Source organism: Thermobia domestica, chromosome 4 (assembly GCF_964235325.1).
Source record: "Thermobia domestica chromosome 4, izTheDome1.hap1.1, whole genome shotgun sequence".
NCBI lineage: Eukaryota > Metazoa > Arthropoda > Insecta > Zygentoma > Lepismatidae > Thermobia > Thermobia domestica.
In genome coordinates, this window is record NC_137457.1 from 264879682 (window position 1) to 264897974 (window position 18293).

The 18293-nt window shown below is 34.7% G+C and overlaps 1 long non-coding RNA gene and 2 other non-coding genes across 4 annotated transcripts in view; 2 read left to right on the forward strand and 1 right to left on the reverse strand.

Moving 5' to 3' along the window:
• The window catches only part of LOC145684046 (uncharacterized), a 186727-nt gene that overhangs the window by 31035 nt on the left and 137399 nt on the right, over positions 1 to 18293 (forward strand). The window lies entirely within an intron of this gene.
• Positions 2465 to 2536, reverse strand: TRNAE-UUC (transfer RNA glutamic acid (anticodon UUC)). Its single transcript has one exon. It is a non-coding gene; the product is annotated as a tRNA-Glu (tRNA).
• Positions 8111 to 8182, forward strand: TRNAE-UUC (transfer RNA glutamic acid (anticodon UUC)). Its single transcript has one exon. It is a non-coding gene; the product is annotated as a tRNA-Glu (tRNA).

An 18293-nucleotide genomic window follows, 5' to 3' on the forward strand; every position in this document is an offset into this window, starting at 1 on the left:
ATGCGTAGTTTCCGAGAAAGATTTTGTAGGACGGGATTTCTCAACCTATTTCATATAATGACCCTCCTCCCGTCGTAAACATCCTCTTAGTTGTGACCTCCTCCATAAGTACCTGTAATTTCCGGTTTATAACGATCTCTCTGATTACTACTGCTTATCACTTACAATTGTATGTGTATAGCTTTCATTTTGAGTTGTATTTTAATATCAGTTTTTGTTAGTCAAGTACTATATATGAAATTTGCATTGTATAGTTCGAAGACGTGGACATTACCAAAGTTAGAGAAGAAATACGCTGTTGGAGAAGATAAGATGAACGGAGAGAGTAACAAACGAAGATGTTTCAAGACGAGTAGGAGAGACGAGGAAGTTTTTAGCCAACGTTCCTCGTAAAAAGGCCAATTGGGCGAAGAAATTGTCTTCTTCATGTCAGAGGGAAAGATGGAAGGAAAGCAAAGAGTAGGAAGAAGAAACCCACTGATCGATGATTTGATTGAGAAGACTGAAGCAAATATTGGGAGTTAAAAGAGGAAGCTGAAGATCGAGAAAAATTGAAGAAATATTTCCTGATTCGAACCTAAAAAAAAATAATTAATTCCAGGACCTGACGACAGGCAGAATACTTAAAATATTATTATTAATAATAATTTTTATTATTAGCTGCAAAAGAAGTTTACTTCTAGTAAATTCAGAAGTTCGGGCACTATGGTAATAATCTAAAACGAATATTTTTATTTGACGCAGTGGCGGCTTTTGAGGGAAGTCACTTCGGCAAAGAAAAATACTGCTACAAGCTAAGGAAAGAAAGCATATACTAATTCTAATATGGAGCTTTCTGAAGTTGTATGAAGTTTTCTTTCCTGAGGTTCTAGCGATAAGAGGCACCACAATTACCTGCTTTATATTGTCCATTAATTCTATCGTTCTTCTTGTCTTTCTCTTACCTCCTACCAAGAGTACCCACAAGAAAGAACATGACTCAAAATACTTCACTCAAATTTAAGAGTCTTCATCCCGGTGAAATTAAAATACCGCTAATTTTACAGTAATTTTGTGATATCTTCAAATAGATAAAAGATAATTGAAATATGGAACAAGAGCGCCCTAGACAATATTATTTTGCATGAGCTACCGTTATCGCAAGTCACCTAGTTAGTGGCTTTCCGTTTTCAGCCGTTTAGAAACGCGAAACTAATTGCCGATTTTCAAAATGGCTGGAAATCGAAAGCAGATAAGTGAGTCGTGATAACGGTTTCTCATGTAAAGTAATATTGTCTAGGGCGCTCTTGTTCCACATTTCGATTATCTTTTATCTATTTGAAGATATTACATAATTACTGTAAAATTAGCGGTATTTTAATTCACCGGGATGAAGACTCTTAAGAGAAAATGAAATGAAATCTCTGAGTTTTACGTCCCGTCAAATTTAAGAGTCGAAAAGAAAATAGTTAAATTGCGTGACCATAAACAGAACTTATTTTCTACCTAAGTTGTCTCTATCTTGTTAATATGATTATCAGCAGATATTGTTTAAGATGAGTATAAAGAAGTATTATTAATCAGATCATGGCAGCAGTTTTTTTCCTATCTTTCCAAAGTAATTCAATCAAATTTAAAAGATACAGATGTATAAACTTCTTAGAAAAACAAATTAAATCATTAATCAAAGATGTTTGTTTTGAAACTTTGTTTCTTTTTCTTGTTGAGAGTGTTTAACTATTAGAAATGTGTTTCTGAGGAATGAAATCAAATGCTTTGAACAATGAACAAAATAATTAAGAACTACATATATTTTCCCCCTAATTAACGATTCAAGTTGTTTTTGTGCAAAGTTTGAATATATTTTTGAGTAAATCAAATTGAATATTTTCGCTCCATACAAAATACCGGTACATTAGACAGCTAGATGGAAACGTACTCACATCTATTGGTTAAAAGAGCTCCTTCAAACTAACTTTAAAACATGGCTTTCACCCAGGAGGCCCGGGTTCGATTCCCGGCATGGGAAAGTTTTTCTATTATTATATAATACGTTTTGTAACTTAAAAAATATGGAAATCTGTATATTATCCGGAATTTTTCTGATTTTACTATTCAGATTCCGGAAAGTAAAAATTCCGGAATTGCTCATCCCTACATTTCACCCATCTCGTTTTTTCCCCTTCTTTCATTAACCTGTTTCTCTCTGTTGTGGCTCTCAACATAAAATTGTGGTCCTACATCAGACAGATGGAAATCGCTGGATTACCCTATAAAGTTGCGCTTCCAAATCTTCCCACCGATACTGGTTCCTCCGCATAAAGTACAAAAAAGAGAAAAATCTAATCTTATTTAAAATTTTTGGCCTGCAATAGCCCGCCTTAACTTTCAAGTACGATTTTTTAAAACATACATTTTTTCAATATTCAGGTTTCTACAATTTTTTAGTTACAAAACGTATTACATAATAATAATAGAAAAAAGTTTCCCATGCCGGGAATCGAACCCGGGCCTCCTGGGTGAAAGCCAGGTATCCTAGCCACTAGACCACATGGGAGATACTCACGATGTACTCGCTGTCATGAAATACGGAGACTGAAACATCTTCATGTTTTAAAGTGAGTTTAAAGGAGCTCTTTTAACCAATAGATGTCAGCACATTTCCATCTAGCTGTCTAATGTATTTTGTATAGAGCGAAAATATTCGAATTGATTTACTCAAAAATATATTCAAACTTTGCAAAAAAGCAACTTGAATCGTTAATTAGGGAGAAAATTTGTGTAGTTCTTAATTATATTGTTGTTTTCGTTTTTTTAAAGCATTTATTTTTACTCTTCAGAAACACATTCCTAATAATTAAATACTCTCAGCGAGAAAAAGAAACAAGATTTCAAAACAAAAATCATTGACTAATGATTTAATTTGATTTTTTAAGAAGTTTAAACATCTGTATCGTTGCATTTGATTGAATTATTTTGGAAAGATAGGGAAAAACTGGTGCCATATATTGATTAACAATACTTCTTTTTTTTTGATATTCTAAAGAATAGCTGCCGACCCCAAAAATATTCTCTACCCCTTCGTGTTTGCCCCCCAAGAAATTGAAACTGGTCTCGTCACTGTTTTGATCCCATGTTAAACTACCGATCCACGTGTCATACAGAGTTTTTGCTGGAAACTGACACTAAATCACACAATTAACAACACATTAATTTTCTCCATACTCACATTTTCGAACTCCTTCAGACGTTTTTTATTCCTCATGTTTTACAACACAAATTAATGTTGTCAGTTCAGCCATTTTATGGCCAAATCTATCATTTTTCAGATGCCAATGACCGCTAAAAATGTTCAAATATTAATTTTAATTCTGATCAACGCTGTATTCATAATTGCCAATTTCTTGCCATTTTTGCTTGGCGATATTTGAATAACTTTTCCAACCCAAACGTTTTAAAAGATGTCACTACAATAAATACATAAATAAATAAATAAATAGAATAAAGTGTGATTCCCTATGTTAGTAATCCTTGTTCTTACAGTAAGACTTACTTATATTGACACACCAGAATGTCAATCTCGCCAAGTAACTTTGTTTTGGACAACATCGTGTCCGTGAATTTTTTCGGGGTACTCCCTTTCCTCCCACATTCTCATTCCATCAATTGTTCCATAATCATTCACCTGCCTTAATCATCTCACTTCCTTAGCCTAAAAGAGCATAATCTTGGGACGTTAAACTGACATTCATACGCACCAGAATGTGTGTTACATCTTAATTTGTATCATTCTTGCTTACTCATCACAGTTCTAGAGCTAATCAAAATATTCGGGAAATCCCACCTTACCGTTGATAATTTTAATGCAAGTGATAATGTTGATTATAATTTTGACTAGAGCCGTTCTTTTAGTTGTGCTAAATCATTTGTATTCACTGATTTACAAAGAGAAGAATTCAAAGGGATGATTTCAATTTCTCGTCAAAGTGTACTCTAAATATTTTAAGTGTGAACTAATTGGTGAATGGGATTGATTTGAAAATACTAAGGACGATATTAGCCAGTAGCGGTTCTTCAGGAAGTCAAATCAGTAAATCTTTAAATTTTATAATTAGGAAGAAAACGTGATAATACTTCAGAAAGCTGTATTTAAGAATTAATACATTAGGTAAGCTTCTTCTCTTAGCTTGTAACTATACATATCCCGCCACAGGATATTACATTATATTTTAGGTAAACGGTAAAGATATGGAGTATTTCATTTCTTTAGAAATGTTGTTAAATTCTGTTAGCTGCAAATATAGCCATACCAACTTTACAAGAATTTAACCATTTTAAGCCACATTCTGTGCGTCATTTAGCTACATTCTTAGGACACCTGCTGGTAATATTTCGCATACTAGGCTATAAAAAAGTCCACACAAAACTCCACAATCATGTGGATTAGAAAAATCTTTCGAAATGGGGCCTCAGTCTTGAAAACATTGAGAACTACTGTCATATGCTCGAGTATTGATGTTTCCTAGTTTTTCCAGAAGTTGCCCACGACCTACATTTTCAAGCTTGTGCTTCCAATCTTCTTCCCGTTCTCGACTATAGGCGAACAATCAAGAATGAACTGACAGCAAATAAAAAGAAAATAATTCCGCTTAGTTATATAACTCTGTTCATGATACTCTTATAAATAGGATGTGTTACTGACCACAAATGAAAAATACAATCTATTCCTTGAGTACTTTTTGTTTGACATTTCTAGTATTAATCTTTAAAAATAATATATGTGTATGTAGACAAATTTTCGCGGGTAAAGGAAATATGAAGCCGTTTCTTCCTTTTTTGTGGCTTGGGTAGGGGTTCGATTTGCGTGAAGGATGAAAATGCGGAAAATTGTTTCTCGTAGTTTGAAGAACGCCTTGACTGTATGCAACCTGCTTGCGCTGTGGTTGTGCAGGCTTATATAACATCACAGGATAATTACCGTACATATTTCCTTTCTTTCAATCGTGGCTGCTACGAGTCGAGAATGACGCAATGTCTGCTTACTCTTTTTATCCAGGGACTGAATTAACACCAGGAAACGACGGGTCCTTAGAACCAGTACATAAATAATTCTGCAATGTTATTAGCGATTTACGAGAAAAATATCCAAAGATCCGATACGTAACAATCAAAGTAGAACAAAATTATATGTTTTGAGAAAATTGAGAAAAATCATATATATATTTTTTTTTTTAAATCGAGAAATTGATACTGAACGGAAAAGCATTCCACCTATTAATGTGAGATTAATATTGAAGTACAGAGTGACCCAAGAGTAGGTATACACCCCTGCATTGATCAAGTATAACATTGTACTTTATGGTTTATTTGCTTTGGCTGTTCCGAGTTTAAGATATAAGTAGATATTAGGAACAAATAATGAAGAAATTATGGATAACAATAAGAAATGATATAAAATGCAATGAGCTGATCAGTATGGTACTATATACCTACTTTTGGGCCATCTTGTATATATTCACGAACTTCTTCATTATGACACTAGCAAATGACAGTACATGGTATGGTTAACGAGATATCGAGCAAAATTATGATTAAATCTTAAACTTTATATTTTTTTCTTTAAAATATTACCCAAAGACAATCAATCAGTTGATTGAGCACATCGAGCTTAACAAAATTACATACGTAAAGGTAGATTCTGATGCGAAATTTTCGCGAAAATCTGTATTAAAAAATTGTTTCGGGATATAAAGTATGTTATTCGTTGTCAATAATAATATTTAGAGTTCTACTGGAACAGATTATTTATAGTTATATATATGCTGTTAAGTATTAGATCATGTTTTCTCAGGATAGTTACACAGACACTCTTGCCAGTGACACTCATACTTTGATATCTTGTAAAAATCTGTTCCAGCATAATAAAACCTATCAAATTGATATTGGTAAGCAAATCACAGATAAAAACAATATTGCTCAGATTGGTCTTATCTACCGATCAATATATGTTTCATCCTCAGTGTTACTATAATATGAAGTTACAAGAATACGGACACACTTGTATTTACAAACTACTATTCTCTTTACCTGGCTGAGTGCTGGTCTAGAGAATATTAAATAATAATAATAATAATAATAATAATAATAATAATAATAATAATAATAATAATAATAATAATAATAATAATAATAATAATAATAATAATAATAATAATAATAATAATTTGATTGGGGAATACTTCATTAACAGCTTCTTTTAATAGAAGGCGTAGTCGTCATGTAGCTGTAATTATTAGTTTTAAAAAAATCTTGAAACCTACAAAGAAGGATTTACACTACCGATAATATAATTTTATTCAGCTAAATGAGACTTATCTAATCTTTTCTTTCCTTCTTTGTTTTGCTTTTGATACGCTAGTAACATTAAAAATTATAATTATAAAAAGCATAAGAGTTAGCAACTGATGCATTTCGTATGTGGCATAGCTAGACAGAAACAAAACGCGTTTAACAATATTGTTTGTTTGAGTTTTGTTTCTTAATCATAATTTCTTATAGTAGGACACGTTATGCAGGTGCAACAGCAATGTAAAACAAAAACAAAACCTACTCCGCTTATGATTACAAAACAACGAAAACTTGAATCCTTCTAATGGTTTATAATTACAGCACTTAGAAAATGATCTATTGTGTTTTCTCACTTTCTATTTTCATTTGGATTGCTTGATAAATGAAAAACACTCACATTGTTGCTTTGAAGCGAATTACAATAAAGAATAAACGTAACATCATGAATGTTGAATACATTTTGGTGCTCACCTACCATATTGTATTTACGAGATCCATCACATACATCTTTGCACAGTGTTGCCAGTTACTTAGTATTCGGCACGCTTCAGCAAGTATGTGTAATTCAGTGTGTATAAAACATTCATTGTAAATCTTATGTACTGTAGGTGTATAAAATATATATACTTCCGTATAGGTCCCACGGTTTATATTTTCAATAAGTCTTTCTTTCTTTTCACCGAGTTCAATAGAGTTAAAGTTCTTTCTTCACGCTTCACCTTCAGGTCCAGACCTATGTCCCAATCGCCTATATCAGTGAGTTTTATGACAAATTCCAATCGCCTGTATCAGTGAATTTCATGACAAATTCCAATCGCTTATATCAGTGAGTTTTATGACAAATTCCAATCGCCTATATCAGTGAGTTTTATGACAAATTCAGATAGCCTATATCAGTGAGTTTTATGACAAATTCCAATCGCCTATATCAGTGAATTTTATGACAAAATCCAATCGCCTATATCAGTGAGTTTCATGACAAATTCCAATCGCCTATATCAGTGAGTTTTATGACAAATTCCAATCGCCTATATCAGTGAGTTTTATGACAAATTTGCTGCTCGAGCTGTTAATAATATTCACTTGTTTGATTCGTAGTGTGTGTGTGACATCTCTCAATCAAGGTGCCATGTTTTCAATATAGCATCAAATATAGTTTCATGTTCATTCGTCTTCCCAAACAGAAAAGCAATGAAGCTCTTTTGAACATAAACTATACAAAAAAATTGAACGTAAGAGTCTGAACTCAGTGATATCTCTTATATTATACACGGCAATATTCGCAGTCTTTGCTCAACTAAATTTTGACTTTTCCTCATAAGAAAAACACTATTTTGTTTTTAATTTCTGTGATTCTCACACCTTTATATTCTGATAAACCTTGTAGTTATTCTTCAGTGCAATGCTTTGACACATAACACGCGCGCGCGCGAGCACACACACACACACACACACACACACACACACACATAGAGAGAGAGAGGGAGAGAGAGAGACGCATACAACAAGCTAGACAGAAAATTGTAGATTTAGTGAGAAAAGAGAGGCTATTAATGTTTATTAAAATTACATTAGTAACCTCATGTACTGTATATTCTCTACGTCCCGTGTATGACGATGTGTCGTCGTCTTCGGGTCACACGAGCTCAGATAGGTTACATGTCTAACTGCTTCAAGGTCACTGTTGCGGATAAAGTGTCGACGGATATTGTTTAGCCCCAAATTGAAGCGTGAAGATGTTTCAGTTACCCTATTCCTTGAGAGGCAGAGCGCACTCATGAACTCCCATGTGGTCTAGTGGCTAGGATACCTGGCTTTCACCCAGGAGGCCCGGGTTCGATTCCCGGCATGGGAATTGCTTTTTTTTTTCGACATATATGTAACTGACATACATTACCGGTACATTTATAATACACACACTCATACTTTACTACGATAGTCATAGTCTGTAGTGTATAGTAACACTCTCGCCGACATACACCGAACTGAGGTATTTGATCGAGTATCGTAAAATTCATCTGTCGTGAATTCGAATCCAGTTAGGAGCATGTGTTATGTATTTAGTTCCCAAAGCATGTTACCATCTGCAGTTTCAATTTATGTATAAGTTTCAAATAATAATTTCGTGGAACTAAATCTAACTACAGACGTTACATTTTCAGATCAATTATTGCCAACACTATTAGTATCTTTCACTGAAACATTTTGACATTGAACATTAGTCTAATACAATGGCATACAAAGGAACGGTAGTTTCCAGTTTTTAATTCGTTCAACAAGGTATTATGTAAAAATAAATATTTGCATAGGAAGATATGAGTAGAAATACTGCGCATGCTTTAGTATTAGGAATCTGCAACCCCCTGACGAAATTCTGTGTGTGCTACTTCTCTAATAGCTTTACAAACAATTCATTGTGTTAACAGAACCCATAGTATATTTCTTTTCTGTCAAATGATTGGTTTTCTTTGATTTTTTCATGTTTTCTCCTTGGGTTTCTTTGATTTTTTCATGTTTTCCCCTTTGGATGAAAGTATTCAAATCTCGTTTCGTGTTATAATCGGAGAAGAAATGTAGAATATGCTATTATATTTAATTAAAATTGAATTTCTTATTTTTTTTTAAAAAAAAAAAGATTTCCCAGGGGAAAGTCATTGAAAAAAACATTTTTCCCGAGCTCTGGCATCTCTACCGGCAAATGACCTGACAATCATCTCATGGCAACACACATATGATGATGATGAATACAGTTGTTATAATCTTCTCGGGCATGTTGCTAGCCGGCATTTAATAAGGGTTAAAGGGAACAGACATGAATAAATGGAGCTGGTGTTAATGTCCATCAAATGACATATGAAACACGATGTTCTTTTTTTTTTCTTTTTCAACAGAAGCAAAACAATAGAGACATTTAAGAATCTGCTCACGTTTTTCCGCTGCTTCTTTCACTATCCCCTACTGCAAACCGTAATGACCAACTGTGCTCGATTCACTCGAGCTATCATGTACTTGTGACGTCACTGGAACAATTGGACTGTTTCAGAATTGTACGCCTGCGTCACACTCAGGTGATAGTTTCAGCCAATCAGAGTCTGTTTTTTAGGGGTGGAGTGATTCAGAGATACTGCGGTTGGTGTATAGACTATCGTGCGTGGTTGCTTGATTTTTTAATTTTCTTTCTTTTTCCGTCTCACGATGATTTATAGTTGCCGAAAGTTGTGATACAAATGTCAATGAATAGCTATTAAGTATTGATTTTAAAAGCTTAAGGTACTATTTTGAAATAATGTTTCTCAAATACAGACGAACTGAAATTTGCTGAGCGTGTTAGACAATAGTTAAATATTTAGATCGAATGTGAAATACATGAACATACATTTCACAAGACGTGCTAATTATATGGTGTAAAGCATGACTGATACAGATAATGCAAAAGCAAATGAACAGTTATATTACTATAGTGAAACCTGTCTATGTTGGCCACCATCGGTTCCATCGAAAAGTGGCCAACTTACAGAAAATAAGTGTGATTTGTGTAATTTTAGAATAGGATTTCTAGTATTACTTGATTGTAAAATTTTAATAAGCAGTGGCACAACAGCTACTTATAAATAATGTATATAGAGTAATCATAAAAATATACAGTACTAGAAAATATTACTATAGTATGCAAGAGCGCCGATTTCTCTGTAAATTTGGGGGGAGGGCATTCAGATGCAGAAGGCATATATATGAAGATTTTAAGACAAATTGTACTCAAATTATACCAAATATTGTATACTCATAAATAAAATAGGGGCCACATGAGCTTTGGAGGGCCCGGGCCCCCTCGACCCCCCAGGATCGGCGCTCTTGATAGTATGTGTAATATATATGCATACCTTTCTCTTCCTGAAAACTAGTCTGGTACACTGGATTATTCGGATTGAAAACATAATAACACAAACAACCATGAAATAGAAGTGTATGTACGCAGTTTATTTAAATTTATATTATAGCACACTGAGTTATTCAGATTGAAAACAAGAAAAGCTAAGTCATAAATTGAGAAATTTATATGGAATTTATATGACTTCTTTTCAGTTGTTACTGAATGGTGGTTCATTCTAGACATATTTGCTTTATTCTTTTTGGCAGATATGCACATTCTAATATTGTAGTTAACTACCTCTTGTTAATGAGCTAGAAGTGTTTCCCTCGAAGCAAAAGATGTTTTGAGAAAATCTTGAGGGAATTCATATCTCAAAACCACCGCTACCTTTTGACATGCAGTCAGGTGCCAATAAATGACAATTGAGATTTAACCTTGAGAATTTTACGGAATTACTAAAGCTCCCCACTGATAAAGGGAGCCGATATAACTAATGGTTTTACCAAAACAGACAGGGTAAACAAATACGTACAACCATTTCCTGAATTCCTGTACGTGCTTTTTCTTATTCACATCTTCCTTCACCACCCTTTTAATGAGGGTAGTGTTCTGGCCATTGACCTCCAAGAACAAATCGTGCGAATGTATGCTTCTTTGTGTTCAGTCACAAATACAGAACATCTGCCTCTCATATGGGAATTCGAAAGAGTTAAGAAAAATAACAAAACTGCATTTTTCGTGGCCAAGATACGCAGGTAAATTTATCATCATCATCATAGGGTAAACATTGCTTCAGTGTGGCCAACTTCCAAGATAGACAGGTGGCCAACTTATAGAGTAGTAAGTAACGAATGTCTTATGGGAAAATACAGGTTCAAGACGAACTAGGCGAAGATAAGCAGGTGGCCAACTTAGAGAGGTGGCCAAGTTGACAGGTTTCACTGTACTTCATAACATACGTCTCACTAATAACTAACGGATCCGCTACAGTATATTGAGCTAAACTTAACTAATTCGAAACAATTTCCAAATAAAATATCCAATGCTTTATTGGAAAATATCGATGGTGATAAATCACGAATTATGTTCTTTCAAATTGGTATATATATAGATATCTCGGATTAAATCAAGCTAAAAATGGTATAACTAAAGTTGCCATATTTCTCCACTGTAAATACAGGGATTGCGTTGTAAATATATATGTATCTAGACATATGCAATCATTTAAAAATATGAGTGTTAAAAAAAAGTTACCTGTTCATTCATACATGTTTCATCTTTGCATAATATTAGGCTGTAGTTAAACAAAAATTAACATTTTAGAGTTAATCCTAACTTTAGGTTATATCTCATTATACATACATACTTTATCTATATTGTCATCTTGCTACTATCATATTTTAAAAAAGCTTGAATGGTGTCGTATCAGTACAGGTGATACTAAAACATTCGCTTATATCGATTTTCTCGAAAACGAGATAGTACGCGCCTTTGGCGTGGGAGACCCGGGTTCGATTCCCGGCGGGAGCTCATGTGGTTCGGATTCCACGTTAATCAGTAGGTCCACGTCTCATATAGCCTCGCTGCTGAAAGGGACGCTAAACTAAAATCAACTCAACTCAACTCGAAAACGAGATAGTCCCCCATATCATTTTATCCAGTTGTATCGATTGTTGTATGTCCCATCTTTGAACAATTTCTCCCGCCATCCGTTAAAATGATAAACAAAATAATGAAGAGCTGAGAAAATTTGAACGGAAAAATCATGATGAGAATATCAGGTAGATATAATAGAAAACATTTTTTGGAAAATAAGAGTTGACATGGGATAAAAGGTTATAGAAGGACAAGGGATAATGAAGTACTGTATATAAAAACGGAAAGAATGATGTAACTGACACATGTTGAAAGAATAGAACGGGATAGGATACCAAAGAGTATACTAAAGATATACCACATTGACTTGATCCTTAGTCTTCCGTTGCAAGCGCTGCTATCGGCTGAAGGAATTCCACTCGCTTTCTCTCACTTAGCAACAGCTGAACCCTTATTGGCTCAACGCGTGGGTGTGTGAGGGTGTGAGCTTTAGTTCGCATTTTTGCCACGGCTCAATACATTTTGGCAGCACAATAGTGTTACATGAGAGAATGTATAGTGAGGAAGAAAAGGAAGACCAAAGAGAAGGTGGGTAGATGATGTAAGAACAGATTTGGCAGCAATGAGAGTGGAATATGAGGAAAAGAAACTTAGAATGGAAAGAGTATTGCTGGGGAAACAGAGGTTAATCGTGGATTTACGCTGCCCACAGGGGGCCCTCTGTGGGTTTCCGAAGGGTGTTCGGTTCTTCGGAGGGAATACATGCCAAAACATACTAATTTGTTCTCATATATATAATACTTAGTATACTAAAATGTATATACTATAATTAATGATATGTGCGCACATATCTAACTGTTGTTTTTTGGCCCTATATGATGTATTGTGTGTACGCATAGTGTTTGTGTATTCGAGACTATGCTTCTGTGCATCTTTTATCCCCGTTGGAATCAGTCTTTTGTCCCCTTGAAATAGGTCTTTGGACTCCCTTACAAAAAAAAAAAAAAAAAAAAAAAAAAAAATCGTGTGTTTGTCTCTGCTATAAAGATACTCTATAACGTAAGGTAAGGTAAGGCGCATTAATTTGACTTGATTTGATTTTTAGTTTATCGTTTCTTTCAGCAGCGAGGCTATATGAGACGTGGACCTACAGCTTAAGTGGGCGGCTATTCGAAGCGTTTGCAAGGCGTTTTTATTGCTCATGCATACGCTTGGAGTACGCTGATCATGTATTTAAATGTGGATGGCTAATCAGAATGCGCTGCAAACGCGAAAGCAATAAAAACGCACAGGAAACGTCGGCTCGAGCGTATTTAGTGCGTTAGGAAGTTTAAAAAAAAATAGGAAAGACGTTTTGTCAGCGAAGGGGATTTTAGCTTCGGAACTCTGCTATTATAAACCTGGACCTGGCAAAAGAAATCTGGAAACCCTGACTGGCTCATAGTATGATTTTAACTCTGGCGAAAGTAAAATTACTGAGTAGCCACCTAGGTCGCGTTCGCTGCGAAGGGTAACGCATTCTTGAATATCCTAACAAGGAAAGTATCAATGAGCTCATATCGAAACCTACCGTAAAATTTCACTCAGAGGAAAGAAGTCCCACAGGAAGACCACACACAAAAAACAGCTGCGTTTTTGAAGTGGAATTAACCAAAATGGCAGATTGAAATGTCGCATATCCATGTCGACAATTGCACAATACGTTCAGTACCACCCCTTGTAAACTGCCTGTTAATAATAGAAAGTCAATACCAACAACGTTTTACATACTATACCTAAGGGGAAGTCGTACGGTAAGGTGAACCTTGACGGCAGCCATCTTGAAATCCGCCATCTTGAATGCAGGTCAAGTTTTGTAAATAGGAATAGGGCAATATGATACATGATTTTGGGCTAGAATTTAAGCAGAAAAACAATGGTAGCAATAGTTTTAAGATACGTGCATTTGGTAAAAAAGTTACAGGCATATTTCTTGTATATGTGTTTGTGTATTTTACAAATTGTTGGACAGCTGCTTCATTCGCGAGTTGTGAGCATGGAAACATATACAATAAATATGCCTGTAACATTTTACCAAATGCACATATCTGAAAACTATTGCTATCTTGGGAGCTGGATGATAAAACTCCTAATAGCTGACATTGTTGATCATTAATTGTTTTGTGTATAATCACTAAATCACTCATAACTTCGACAAAGATATGCCGATTTTGATACTTCTTATTTTGTTTGAGTGTTCTCTCTTTGTAATCCCAAGTAAGTTCATAAGGATCTAACGATAATTTTCGGAGCTAAACCATGAAAGTCTTCAATGGCTGGTAGTATTCATATCATAACTGTATATATGTTCACGCATAACACCGGAGCACGCATAACACACATATGTGCACTGATTTTGACTTTTTTATTTGTTTGTTTGAAAGTGTACTCTTTTCTTACGTTTTTACGCAAATTTCATAAAGATCTAACAACAATGTTGAGCGCTAAACTACGAAACTCTTCAATGTCTGAGTGTTGATATCGTAATTAGCGTACTTGATTCTATGCACGTTCACTCATAACTTCAACATAGATGTACCAATTTTGATTATTCTTTTTAAGGAGTTTTAGTAAATAAAAATCGTTTATATATTTACCATGTCAGTCTGTCTGTCCGTCCGGGAGACAAAAATCTCAAAAGCTATTTGACCAATCATTACGAATCATCAGAAAGTAGGTCAAAAGTCACGAAAGAATTGAGTTCGTTTCTAGACCTGATATTGAAACAGAAGTATTTGAAGAGACAAAACTGGTTTCTTTATATAAAAACCGGACACCGGTTTCCAAAAAAAACGAACTCCGAAAAACCGACATTTCGCTTTTCTACAAAACCGGTTCAGTTTTCACCGAAACCGGTTTAGGTTTTCTCCAAAAAAGACCGGTTCGGTTTATCACCGAAACTGGTTTAAATGAAAACTTTTGAAAACAGATAAAACTATTTCTGTGGAAACGAAATCGGTTTCCGGAGAACATCGAAACACTATTCTGGTCAGAAATAGAACAAATTTTTGAAAAAAAAAACGGAACCGGTTTTGAAGAAAACCGAAACCGGACCCAGTTAAAACCAAACCGGTTTTGGAGAAAATCTATAACCGGTTTCAGTGAAAACCGAACCAGTTTTGGAGAAAACCGAAACCGGTTTCGGTGAAAACCCGGTTTTTTGAAAATTTTCAAAAATCGGTTTTTGTGCCCACCACTAGTTTTAACATTGATCGCTGTAGAATGAAAAGTAATATATATAGAGATGCTATTTTCAGCAATCGATTAAGCATCCCAAAAATGCATTACGTCTCCATCCTTAACTCCGTACTAAAAACGAAAGTGGTTGAAATCCACTCCAACTTCCAATTTTAATATTGATATTCATAGAACAAAAAAGATAACAGATAGCGAGAAACATTTTTTTTGGGGGAGTCGATTTAGCATTCTTGTAAGAATAAATATAATCTTAACTAACTAATCAAACAGGAAGTGGCAGAAATAAAATACTTAAAGTTTTAATATTGATGACCGTAAACCAGAAACCGTAGCGAAGAAGTGCTTTTCTGTATTCAATTAAGCGTTCCAAAAATACGAGGTGTGGCAATTAAATAACGTGACGTGTCATAAATGTGATGTATTGCGAAGAAAGTTACAATTGACTGTTATAACCTTGAATATACTCCCCTCCCCTATCTATACGCCGCTGCATATGTGCCTTCCATTGTTCAAAAGCAATGCTGTAAGCCATCTGATTTCACCCTGTTCAACAACTCTGCTGTTTTTCGTTTCACCTCTTTCACAGACTGAAAATATGTTCCCTTCAGTGCACTTTTCACTTTTGGGAATAGATAAAAGTCACAGGGAGCCAAATCTGGGGAATCCGGAGGGTGGTCGAGTACAGGTATGCGCTTGGCTGCTAAAACCTGCTTCACAGAAAGGGCATTATGGGTAGGCGCATTGTCTTGGTGGAGGATCCATACCTCGTTCTTCCACAAATCCGGTCTCTTTTTCCTTATTCCTTCCCTCAGGTTGATTAGGACTTCTTTATAGTAGGTCTGATCCACCGTTTGATCCTGAGGCACCCATTCGGTCATGATGATACCCCTGATATCGAAAAAAAAAAAGATGAGCATTGCCTTCACTTTCGGCTTGTTCATTCATGCTTTATTCATTCTTGGCGATGTGGGAGCCTTCCAGTGCATGGATTGACGCTTAGTCTCGGGGTCATACTGGAAAATCCATATTTCATCACATGTGAGACACGTGTTAGAAGTCTGGTTCTGCTTTGAGTCGTTCCATGACGTCATAACAAATGGTCTTTCGAATGTCTTTTTGTTCCTGAGAGAGGTTTTTCGGGACAATTTTTGCACAAACTTTTGTCATGTTTAAATTGTCATGCAAAATTTGTCTTACTGTCTCTTTGTTAATGTTCGTCATGTCTGCGATCTTCCGAATGCTCAGACGTCTGTCTTTCCGCACAAGTTCATTAATTTTTTGAACATTTTCGTCCGTTCTCAAACTCAAGGGGCGGCCGGGTCGTTCATCATCTTCAACCTCCTCCCTACCTTCTGAAAATCGTTTGTGCCATTCGAAAACTCGCCCACGCGACATAGCATTATCACCATACACCTCTTTTAACATTGCACAACATTCCGTCGGTGTTCTTTTTAATAGACTGAAATAGTGTGACGTCACATCCTTTTCGTTGCCATGGTGATCGCCATTTTATTTTCTAAACAACAAGTAGCTTAAATACCTAAAAGACCTAAATGCAAAACGAAAATAGTGATGAAATATTTCTGAATTGCAAACAGATATATAGAAAAAGAAGGAGAAAACAAATGTACTCATCTTGTTCATAATTAGATATTAACCTTAAATAATTCTGGAAAATTTTTCATTCATTAATATAAGTTTCATAACATTGCATACGTGGACAGGATTAATGTTTAACATTTGTTAAGAATATATGCTAAACCATTCATAATTGGATGTTTTCTTATTATATTGTTTCTATTTAAAAAAAAAAAAGTTGATAGAGAATATAAGAAAAGATCTGAGCTACGATCCACTGATGGGCCGAATTGAAAATTTCCAGTTTTTTTTTTTTTTAATATTGTAAGCACTAATATTGTGCACTTCCATTATGAACACTGGATATAAGAAAAGTATTCCCAATAGAATGAACATTGTTCTAAAAGATACTTTTTCTTTTTTTAAAAAATCGTATATTTTTACACTTTTCCTTGTGCCGACAGTTTGTCAATCTGCACGTTAGGGAGTTTATATTGTGTATAATTGCTTCTTAAGGTGAATTACATGATAATGATGTTTATATTAATTATTTGATTTCTACCTTATCACTTAAAGATGTGTCGCTTTTAGAAACAGGTTCCTTAGATATTAGTCTTTCTTTATGAATTTTCTTGATTTTATTTGTAGTTTCCTAAACGATTTCCATTTTCTAAATCTGTACCCTTTTTCTCCAGCTTTATTAGTCTTAAAAATGTTTTATAATAGTAAAAAAATTTACAGCCGTTGTCCTTGTTTGTATTTTATACTAGACTTTAAAATACACCATTCGCTTCACGCATTTGTATAGAAAAAAACATGGCGATCACCATGGTAACGGAGAGGAAATGACGACATCACTATTTCAGTCTATTTCAGCAGAAATTTGATGTTAATGCGCTGCTCAACTTTACTGTTTACCATGATTCCGGCACTACTACAGAACACTGTCTTCTTCATGCAAGCCTGCAAAGAAAAGAAAAGCTTTCAGAATCATGAAACAAACAGTGGCTGTTCATGAAGGTTCAAGATCAACAACACATCATTAGCTATCTACCCCCCCCCCCCACGATCCTGCGCAACAGGATTTGGGCAGTCTCTTTGTTTAATTGCCACACCTCATATATATTCCATCTCCATTCCAATCTGTCTACTAAAACTGGAAGTGGCAAAAATCAATCACTTCCGACAATCACGAAAAAAAAAGTCAATTTTCAATTTTCGAATAACCAAACTCCTTCACGTGGTGTACAAAATAACACTGCTACTTGTTAAGTATGGAAAAAGTATATACATTCACTGAAATATCGAATTCAGTTTTTTTTTTACACGATTATATTTTTTTACAGTATTTCGAAACTTGGAAACGTATTTGAGGTTTAGCTAATTCCTCTGTTATTATCTATTAAAAAAAAAAAAAAAAAGATTATTCACGTGTGGTTCATTTCATAAAATGTAACTCTTTAAGCTATGTCCTTGATGGATATTTTAATATATATATTTCGCACATCTAAGAAAATCCAAACTCAAATTAAAGATTGCTTTGAGAACTATCTCAAACTTGAAATAACAAAGAAATGGGAAAATCCGGATCTTAAATTTTGTTAGGTGCAGAGTCCTCCAATTAATATTGAAGATGTTATTCCCAAACCAGTCAACCAAGATGATGTAACTAGTGCATTGCATT